The 11,713-nt window shown below is 37.2% G+C and overlaps 1 pseudogene; it reads left to right on the top strand.

Moving 5' to 3' along the window:
- Window positions 1-644: 644 nt before the first annotated feature.
- LOC149138395 (peroxidase 4-like) lies at window positions 645-7,817 on the top strand (annotated as a pseudogene).
- The last annotated feature ends 3,896 nt before the right edge of the window (window positions 7,818-11,713 follow it).

Below are 11,713 nucleotides of genomic sequence, written 5' to 3'. Positions count from 1 at the left end.
CAAAAGGATGGACCTTGAAAGATCAGAGAAAAGTTTATTTTTCTTTACCGAAATCTGTGTAGAGACAAACTCAACAAAGCCTTACCTAATAACATTGAAATGAAACACAAAAACGTTCATTGGACCAAAGTATTAGACTATGAGAACACAACATTCAGAGATTGAACATGTTTTGAAACATGACATTTGTAGAACTTATGTCCACAAGAAAAAACAATCCCAAATAAAAAAAAAAAAAAAATAGGTACACAAATCAAAAGGTTGACCTCAAATCTCCACATGTCAGAAGAACAAGAATAAACTATGGAGGTACCTCCGAGTCAAGCAAAAGTTGCCGCACAAAGTCAATGTGGAGCCATTTTTCATGAGCATACTGACACTAAAATACAAGAGAACCAGGCATTACATCAACATAAATATGAGGCTCTTTGAGAAAATAAGATAAAGGGTTCAAAAGGAACTCATGTTTTTGAAAGTTCAAATCCGGACAAAAAGTCCCTACCATTGACATCAACAAATGAATTTACACCTATTGACCCAGAGGCTCTTTCACAAAATAGGAGAGTTCAAAAGCAGCTCTTGTTTTTGAAAATTCAAATCGGGACAAATAAATCCTACCATTGAATTCAACAAATGAATTGGCAATGGTACCTATTGACCCCAACGTGGCAATGGTACCTATTGATATCATTTGGCTGATCAGAATATAGCAACTTTCTGCGCTTAAATCGTCTCCCCTCTTTTGCTTGATGTTGAATTTTTCTTTTGGCTTGGTGCAGGGCTGCGATGGGTCCATACTGTTGGACGACAACTCGACGTTTACTGGAGAAAAGACAGCACTCCCAAACTCAAGTTGAAGCAGCCTGCAGTGGTACCGTGTCATGCGCCCACATTCTTGCCATCGCTGCTCGCGACTCAGTCGTCCAAGTATTAATTGCTCCTTTTTCTTCTCCGTTTATTTAGCTATTTGTAAATACATCTTTGCCTTTTCTTGGAGGAATTGGAAGGAAATACCATTAGTGGCTGCAGCTGGGAGGTCCAACATGGATGGTACTTCTGGGAAGGCGAGACTCTACGACTACGAGTTTAAGTGCAACAAACAACAATATTCCGTCTCCGGCTTCCAATCTGAGCGCCCTCATTTCAGATTTTACAGCCCACGGCAGGCCTGGAATTTCAAATTCTTTTTGCCTGTCAAATTAAAATTTGACGACGTTTTTGTATTTTTTTTACCTTTCATTTTACGTTTTAACTAAATATGTGAGTGTCATGGAAAACGCTATTTTAACAATTTTTGTAAATTGATTCCACAAAAAATAAGTCATGAAATGGAGGCTGATAATGATGGCTGATAATCACTGTTATTTATAATGATTCTTGTTAGATTGAAATTGCAGATTTGTACTCTATCAGATTTATAACTCAGATTTATAAAATTTTTGCAAAAAACTTACAATCCATGGATTATAAATAAATCGTGGACTATAAATAAATAATCTAGAGAAAATACAGAAAAGTTGTGTAATAATAAACAGTGATTATATTTCATTAAAAGTCAAACTTTCTGGAGAAACTACAAATTTTTTTATCAATAGGAATATCTCAATACATAGATCCTCTATTAAACATAAACTAGAAGAATTTAAAGCTCAAGAATCCTTCTTGACTTTGTATCTATCCATATCTCATATACTGCATGCCAATCAACATTAGATGATTCAGGTCCATTCAAAGATACTCTCATTAGAGCATCTAGTGTATCCAACCCAAGCCTCCATTTTCTAATGTCCTTGATGATGTTTTGCTTAGAAAATCCCCTTTCACAATCCACTGTACTTGCAGGAATAGTGAGGACAGCTTGCCATAATTTCATCATATTAGGATAGGTTTTGTGCCATTGTTTTGTGTTACGAAAGACTTTCCATGCTTCTTTCATAGAAAACCCCTCACAAGCCAGATTTAATGAATCAACAAAAGGGTGCAACTCTCTTTTACAAGCCTTAACATGAAATAAAGCTACAAATCCAACATCACTGGATACCGTATGTTGCAAATGTTGAAAAAGCTTTAACAACCAACGCTCTGAATTTTTCTCACGACTACGACGCTCTTCTGAATAATAACAAGGGCTGAACAATTTCGCTGCATTAAAAAGATGAAGGTCTGGAAATCTTTCATTCAAAGAGTCTATCAGAGTCTCTATATAACCTTCAGTGAGTTGCTGACAACTCTCTTGTGTACCTTCAATACAAGGTTTCATAGATTGTTTCCTCGCTTCATTGGATTCAATATCCATGGCTGAGATAGAGATGTATTGTAACTCATGTCTATCTACAACTTTCCCTTCATCTTTAATATCAATATATCCATTTTGAGAATCATTTAAAAACTTTGAAAGATAAGTTGTGCCTTCTGCAAATGTCTCTTTTCTCAAAAACCATCTAGATAATGTGCTTATAGTTACTTCAAGAGCCAACCCAATAGTTGTAATGTCTACATTTTCTTCTTGAAAAGTCAAATTCAACTTGTTCAATTCCCCTAGCACATCAGCAAGCATATGTAAACAAAACTGGACAAAATATATTCTTGTCTTATCATACTAAGATGAAGTTTTTTTTTCATTTTTCCACAAAGTTAAAATTGCTGGCATAAGCTTCACAAGCCTTATAATAACTTCCCCCCTGGATAACCATCTCACTGAATGTATTTGTAGAACATCAAGAACATCAATTTGCATGACTCTAAGCAAATCATTAAGTTCGCTATTTCTCTTTGGAGAGTTTTGAACCCATGAATACACTTTGTTTGCAATTTTTTCAACAAATAATAACTCAGGGAATTTCTTAGAAGCATCTGTTGCTGCTAAAGACTCACAATGAGCCACACAATGAACTGTAATAAGGTTTGGATTGTTCTTTTTCAAAAATGAAACAAAGCCATTTTCATGTCCAATCATTGCTGAAGCTCCATCTGTAGAAACAACTATCAAATATTTATATTGAAGGCCTCTGACATCTATTAATTGATTGACACTATCATATATTGTTTTTCCTTTTCCATCTACTACATCTTTGAGCTTCATAAACTGCGAGATAGGTGGCCCGAGACCCTTTGAGTCTAAATATGTTGCATAAATAACAAGGTGTTGCTCTAAGGTTCGATTAGTCCTTTCATCAACCATCAATGAGAAGAAAGGACTTTCCAACATATTTTTTATCTGAATCTGTTCAAGATGTTTTGATATGCAATATATAAAATCATTTGCAGACTTAAGATTAGTGTATGAAGAGTACTCTTGAGACTTTGGCATATTTGGAGTTTTTGCATCCATTACAAATTTGCAAAGCTTCTCATACTTTGATAGAGATAAATCTTCTTGACAAGTGAAATATGATATTTTCATTGTAGAAATCACTCTTTCTTTATTGGCATCTCTCATCTGTCTAATATGATCTGGAATTGGTTTCATCTTTCCCTCTAATGCATTAATCCATCTTTCCTTAGCATCTTTATGCGCCTGTGATTTTTCATGAGTAACAAGAGCATCATGTTGTAATGTGGTGCAACCATTCCCTAAACCCCATGGTCCATTCATCCTATACTTCTCACAATAGTTACACTTCATAGTTATTTTATCATCAAACCTCACATAATTCAACCAAACAAACTTATTTAACCATTCCATGCGAAATTGTCTTTTTGTTTGCACTTTCATTTCTGAATTATCACCAACCTCTTCTTCAAATTCATTTGTTTCTTCATCTACATCATGTTCAGAAGAACTTCCAAAAATTTCATGTAATTGTTGTTCCACCTGAGCATTATGGGTTTCTTCAAGTGTTTTTGAATTCTGTTGAGTCTCAGAAGTTTTCCCTTTTGTCCATCCATACATTTCCCCAATTGTAACTTGTACCTTTCTCTTTTGAGACATTAGTAGGTTTGTGACCACCTGTATAAAATATATATATATATATATATATATATATATATATATATATATATATATATAAACTAAAATTCATTAAATAAAAAATGAATATAACAATGGACAACATTGTAGAATAAATACGCAGAACATAAATATATCTGAAAATGAACTTCAGCCTGCTACAATTTGCATCCCAAATATGTAACAAACCAAACAGAGACTCCAGCACTATCAATTTAATGTGAAAGTAAATAGCCGCAATTTAATGTGAAAGTAAATAGCCGAACCGGAATAGTTAGCCGGAAATTATAGAGCAAACAGGTTGAGTGCAGCGGCCCAGAAATGGAGAAAATTACCAGAGTATTCAGTGTAGACAGATCATACTTGTTAAATACTATACACCATCACAACAGCAAAGGAAAAAACAACCATTGCAAGTCCACCAAAAGACCCCCGACGAAATCTAAACTATGAGCACTGTTGTGTGATATAGAAAAGATTAATTAATTATGAATAGTGCAAATTCCCTCCAGACACCAGACCATAACAACCTTCAAATGAGGAAAAAAAACAATGGCATAGAAATTACTCAATATCCGGATGCATGTGAGCGCTGTAACACAGTCAACCTATTTTTTACTATCTTCAACCTACACGGGCAAAACAGCCCAAAAACCTCAAAAAGATTCAAAAAGGGGAGAAATCTATGAATATAAACCACGTTGCAAATTCTCAACATATATATATATATATATATAGATATATATATATATATATATATATATATATATATATATATATATATATATATATATATATATATATATATATATATATATATATATGTTGAAAAGATTTGAGGTATTTATGCCTGCGTCTATGCTGCATGTACTTCTCTGGCATAAACGACAAGGCTATACTGTCAAGTTTATAAATTGGTATACATCAGTATATATCTTTATCAAAATCGAACATAACCATTGCTGAACTGCCTAAGTCAATGTTATAAGGGACGAGATTTTTCATGCTCCATTAACGTTTTATAATAATGAGTAGGACGAGATTTTTCATGCTCCATTAACGTTTTATAATAATGGTTACTCATAGGTTACTTATATGCTTATAGTGTAAAAAGATACAAGTAATATATGCTTATAGTGTAAAAAGATACAAGTAATATGAAAACAAATTTTATTACTAATTTTAACTTCTAAAATTTTGATATTTGGAATTCATTTACAAATAGACCCACCTACTTAATCTAATCCAACTTGACTAATACCTTTCCAATTAAATTCAACACAAGTTTGACACTCATCCCCTACAATCGTTTTCCCAGATAAAAACAGCGTATGCTAATATGGTTAATTATTACAAACTATCCCACCACTTCCGTGACTCTTGACAAATAATAGTCGGGAATCGATATATGGCGTTCGGAAAATTAAAACCACTGTACAACAACTAGATCATACCGTGCATCTGCATTTCTTCTGGCAACATCAGACAATATTGAACTTGAGTTTTGAGCAATTGGTAGGAACTCTGTGGGATACCGGATTTAATGGTTTCCCTTACATAATATTAATGTGCAGGGAATTCATCTTTTCATATATATATATAACATTTAGCAATTTTCTCAACATATTTATTACAGAGACAATGGGTTGGCCATTCAGTTATTTGTTCACAATTCATATTGCGAAAAGACAGACAAAACAACACGTATTCAATCCAAGCACGTATTCAATCCAACCATTGCTCTGGTAAGAAATCGACTCAGGCTAAAAACGGAGCAAGAAAATAGATAAGGATTAATGCAATCTATTCATTGCATTAATGCAGTGCAAACAACACACCTTTATCCCAAAATTTGACAGGCAAAATAAATATCTACCCCAAAATTAAACCAGGATTTAAACTCTAGAAACAAAACAAATGAGTTCAATGTTAACCGCCAAAGCGGTAGAGGGTTTTGCGGCTTGGCCAGGCTGCCCTGCCTCTTGAGGGCATAGACAACATCCATGGCGCCGCTGTGACATTCGAACATACCACTTGGCACTACTAATAAAAAAAAGCCAGTGAGTAATTGACATACCTGCAAATAGTGACCGGTAGCAGATTCTGGGTCGCGTCCAAACAACAACTATATCGAAACAGCAACTATATCGAAACAGCGCATCTAAAATAGTAACTCAGGACTCCAGGAGCATCCACAACCAGTATAGTGTATCGAAACAACAACTATATCGAAACAACGCATCTAAAATAGTAACTCAGGACTCCAGGAGCATCCACAACCAGTATAGTGTAGTGTGGGCAAGTTCAAAAACAAACATAAAAATACCATCTGCGGGAAGAGATATACTGGTATCATGTATGGCCGCGGCCCGCAGGTTGCAACCCAAACGCAAACCTTTAACCAAGCGATGAAATTAATGAAAATTCATAGCTTTTTCGAATTTCAGAACACTCCACAATCCAGATAAGATTAACTCGTACGCTTGACTTGACAAGAACTGCAGAATTTTACGGTAATGAAACCTAAAGCACTTAATTTCAGTAAACGTGGCCGAATGGAGGATAAAAGCTGAACGGCGGAAAGGAAAAACAATTAATTTGGAGAACGCATCGTATACTCCAGGCTGGTATGCACACAAGGGATTAATTAAGCCATAGCCCGTATGACTCAACCTAGTACAATAGTCACAGACTCCAAGAGATAGGTATTACAGGTATTATAGATTTTTACGTTTTTTAAATGAAATTAAACGTCAAAACGACGGGTTGGGAAGGTATACCACGCGTCTAACGTGACGTGGAAAATTTTCTCCGTGCCGTCAAATACGTTCTAAAATAAAAAATACGTCCTGTGGGACGTCAAATTCCAGGCCTGGCCCACAGTCTTTCTACCAAGGACCTCGTTGCACTCTCGGGTACGCCATTACTCATGCCACAAATTCCGGGCAATTCCTATTTCATGGCCTATTGAATACTTAATGCGGCCTGACATGCAGGCCATTTAACTTTCGCCCTTTCAGTGAAAGCACGCCCATCGAGAGGGACCTTAAGAGAGGGAGGGCGAAAGTTAAATGGCCTGCATGTCAGGCCGCATTAAGTATTCAATAGGCCATGAAATAGGAATTGCCCAAATTCCGTGCCATCAAATGATTGATTCTGCGCTCTCATATTGCACTATTTTCCAATTTAATAATAATTATCATCCGGTGATATTATTAATGTTACAGGTGTTCATACAATTGGCCAAGCGCGGTGCACCACATTAAGGGCCCGCATCTTCAACGAATCCAACATTCACGCTTCGTTCGCCACTTCTGTGAGGGCAAACTGCCCAAGTGCTGGTGGGGACAACACCCTCTCGCCCTTGGATCTGGCCACTCCTACCACATTTGACAACATATACTACACTGATTTGGGAAGCCAAAAGGGACTTCTGCACTCCGATCAGCAACTGTTTAGCGGAGGCTCTACAAATTCACAAGTTACTACCTACTAGCGCTAATCAGAACACCTTCTTTACCTACTAGCGCTAATCAGAACACTTTCTTTACGGACTTTGCAGCATCCATGGTGAATATGGGTAACATTTCTCCTCTCACTGGCACCAGCGGACAAGTTCGGGAAAATTGCAGGCAGGTCAATTAAGAATTAGGAACATTGCATGTTTTCATTGTAACAAATTGTTTTTTTTTTAATTTAGCAATGGCGACCATGGCACACTAACTATTTTATGTTTTGTAACGTCTTGTCTTTTTATGGAATATGATGTTACAGTTTCAGTGATAATGTGATATGTTGGAATCCAGAGGCACAGCAAACAAAAATAAACACACAGCAGAATATCATGCACAGTAAACACAGCTTTTAACGTGGTTCACCCAACCAATCTGGGCTACGTCCACACAACATAGGCATCGGCAATTTTATTAATCAAATTGGAGATTACATAATGAAAACCTCATAAAACTCTCACCCTCTCAGCAAACCATCCGAATGATTGCCTGTTATATAGCATAGAGAATCTAACAGCCTCATTAACTCCCTCACATCAAATATAGGAGGCATTAACTCCCTCCCAACAACCTGGAGCTAATCTAGGAACTGAATTTCTATTGTTGTCATCAGCTGAGATTTTTCCTATTTTGCTCCAAACAGAAAATCTCAACAATCTCCACCTTGACAACAATTCGCCTGATGCCCTGTTATTATTATTTTATCTTTTCTGCAAGCCAAGAGAAGCCAAACACCAGCGTAGCTTCTCCAACAAAACTGATTTCGTGAACATGTCTGCACAGTTCTCCTTTGTAGGCACCTTTTCAAGAGAAACGCCCCTTTCAGTGATAACCTGTCTTACAAAATGATATTTGATTGGAATATGCTTTAATTTACTATGATAGGCTGGATTCTTAGCCAAATGTATTGCACTTTGACTATCACAAAGTAACCTGATGTTGTCCTGTAACCTACCAAACTCACCAAGCAAACCTTTCAACCAAACCGCCTCTTTGCAAGCATGCGAAGCAGCAATGTATTCTGCTTCAGTAGTGGATAAAGCAACAATGTTCTGTAGCTTTGACATCCAGCTTATAGCTCCACCTGCAAGAGTAAAGACGTACCCTGAAGTTGATCTTCTCTTATCTAAATCACCTGCAAAATCGGAATGAACATATCCGCAAACAAATTCACTACTCTTATTGTAAGAAATACAATAACTACTTGTGCATACAGAATTCGAGACATATAATCCTTTTCTTCATCTGTATTAGGACATAAACTCGAAGAAAGCTTAAAATGGGAAGCTAAAGGGACTGACACAGGCTTCACATTATTCATACCAAACCTCAAAAGTATTTTCTCAACATACTTCTGTTGTGATAGCCACAGCTTACCATTGCCCCTGTCTCTGAAAATCTCCATGCCCAAAATCTGTCTTGCCGCTCCTAGATCTTTCATATCAAACGTCCTTGCCATCTGAGTCTTCAACCTGTTGATTTCTTCAATGCTTTTGCTTGCTAAAAGCATATCATCAACATACAACACCAAGATAATGAATATGCCATTATTCAACTGTTTAAAATAAACACAATGATCATATTCACTTCTAACATATTTCTGACTCAACATGAAAGAATCAAACTTCTTATACCACTGCCGAGGCGACTGCTTCAGGCCATATAATGACTTCTTGAGCCTGCAGACAAATTTCTCATTGCGATGGTGAACAAACCCTTCCGGTTGTTCCATATATATTTCCTCATCTAAGTCACCATGTAGAAATGCATTCTTAACATCTAACTGCTGCAACTCTAAATCAAGCAAAGCCACTAATGCTAACACAAGTCTAATTGAAACAATTTTAACCACTGGTGAAAATATCTCATGAAAGTCTATGCCAGCTTTCTGAGAAAACCCTTTTGCAACCAGCCTCGCTTTGTACCTGTCTTCCGTATCATTCACACCCCGTTTCACCTTGAACACCCACTTGCATCCCACAGTTTTCCTGCCTTTGGGAAGTTCAACCAGATCCCACGTGCCATTCTTACATAAGGCCATCATTTCTTCCTTCATGGCTGCTTTCCATTTGTCACTATTTGAACCTTCTACAGCTTCCTGATAACACAAAGGTTCATCATCATTAGCGATCAAAGCAACTGAAGTAACATGATCATCATACCTTCTCGGAGGGCGTTTGATCCTTGTAGACCTCCTTAAGAATGTTTCTGGTGCTTCCACAATTGGCTGTCTATCAACTGTAGGAATTTCTTCATGATCGCCATCTGAGACCTGTTCATGTCCTCCATCTGAACCCTGTTCATAATCTGATTCTGAAACCTGTTCATGACTAGAATCTGAACTATGGTCGTTATGACTATCATTAGAAATGTTGTCAAACTAAATATGCTGGAAATCAGATACATCATCCTGTTTCAATCTACTATTTACATCTAACTGTACAAGAGAGGATTCATCAAACTTTACATCTCTGTTGATGATGATTTTGCGGGTAGTAGGATCCCACAATCTATATCCCTTTGTTCCGACACCATACCCAACAAAGATATACCTTTTAGACTTTGGATCTAACTTAGTTCGCTGATGTTTAGGCACTAGAGCATATGCATCACAACCAAACACTCTGAGTTTAGAATAGTCACAAGGGTTTCCTTTCCATACCTCTTGCGGAATCTTGCAGTCTATGGCCGTTGATGGAGATCGGTTTATCACATAACAAGCTATTGCCACTGCTTCCGTCCACAACTCCTTTGGCAACCCGGTGTTACTCAGCATACTCCTTGCTCTCTCCAGAAGAGTTCTGTTCATGCGTTCAGCAACTCCATTTTGCTGAGGAGTATAAACCGTGGTCTTATGTCTCTCGATCCCTGCATCCTTGCAATAGCTTTCAAACTCCTTGGAGGAAAACTCACCACCATTGTCAGTTCTTAAACATTTTATAGTTCTACCAGTGCTGTTTTCTACCAATGCTCTAAACTGCTTGAACACTGTAAAAACATCAGACTTCTTTTTCAACATGTAGACCCATACTTTCCGAGAAAAGTCATCAATGAATGATACAAAATAAGACGAACCACCATATGACGCTGTAGGAGCTGGATCCCACACATCTGAATGGATATAATCAAGTATGCCTTTACTAGTATGTTTGCCTGTTTTAAACTTTTGTTTACTTTGTTTACCAAACAGACAATGTTTACAGAAATCCAATTTTCTAGATCTTAGATTAGGAAGTAACTTTCGGTCAGCCAACATTTTCAATCCTCTTTCACTCATATGCCCCAATCTTTGATGCCATAAGTGAATGGAACTATTGTCATGTTCAGACACAGACACATGATCTGACCCAGTTCTACCTTCTAACTGAAATAGATTTCCTACTTTCTTAGCTTTCATAACTAGTAAGATGCCTTTGTAAATTTTCATTACTCCACCTTGAATTACAGTTTTATATCCATTTGAATCAAGTGCTCCTAATGAAATCAAATTTTTCCTTAAATCTGGTACATGCCTCACATCAGTTAATATTTTGGTTGTGCCATCAAACATTTGTAGTTGTACACTTCCTATTCCAACAATACTGCACGTGACATCATTACCCATGTACACGACTCCATCATCAACTGATCTATATGTTTTAAACCAATCTCTATGAATACACATGTGGTTAGATGCCCCGGAATCTAACAACCAATGTTGATCATGCTTTGAAACATTAACAGACAATACCTCATCACTCATACCTGAACCTGATACTGAACCTGTATCTGTGGTGTTGGCTTCCTTCTTTTCTGTCGAAGAGCCTTCTTTAGCAGCCTGCTTTCGCTTCCAGCAATCCTTTTTCAGATGTTCAGCCTTGCCACAATGCCAGCACTTCACCTTTGGCTTCTTTCCTTTGGATTTTGAGCGAGAGTCGCTATGCTTTCCCCCGGAGTGTCTCTCTCGTGAGCGACCTCTGGCCATCATTACCTCTGATGTAGAGGTGTCTGCATTCGACCTCTTCCTCGTCTCCTCAGCCAACAAGGCTCCAACAACATCGTCAAACTCAAGAATTTCTGATGTACTAAAGCTTATGGAAGTAACAAAGTGATCCCAGGATTCAGGCAAAGAACATAATAGAGTTATTGCCTTATCCTCTGAATCAAATTTCACATCTAGACTATCTAATTGCACCAGTAAGGTATTAAAAACATTCAGGTGATCAGCAATTGAGGTACCTTCTTTCATCCGCAAACCGTAAAGCTGCCGTTT

Source organism: Pinus tabuliformis, chromosome X (assembly GCF_031772625.1).
Source record: "Pinus tabuliformis cultivar Carrire ecotype Pingquan chromosome X, CPIR1, whole genome shotgun sequence".
NCBI classification, from domain to species: Eukaryota; Viridiplantae; Streptophyta; class Pinopsida; order Pinales; family Pinaceae; genus Pinus; species Pinus tabuliformis.
Note: the sequence above shows the minus strand (reverse complement) of the source record. Positions and strands in the feature narration are given on the sequence as shown.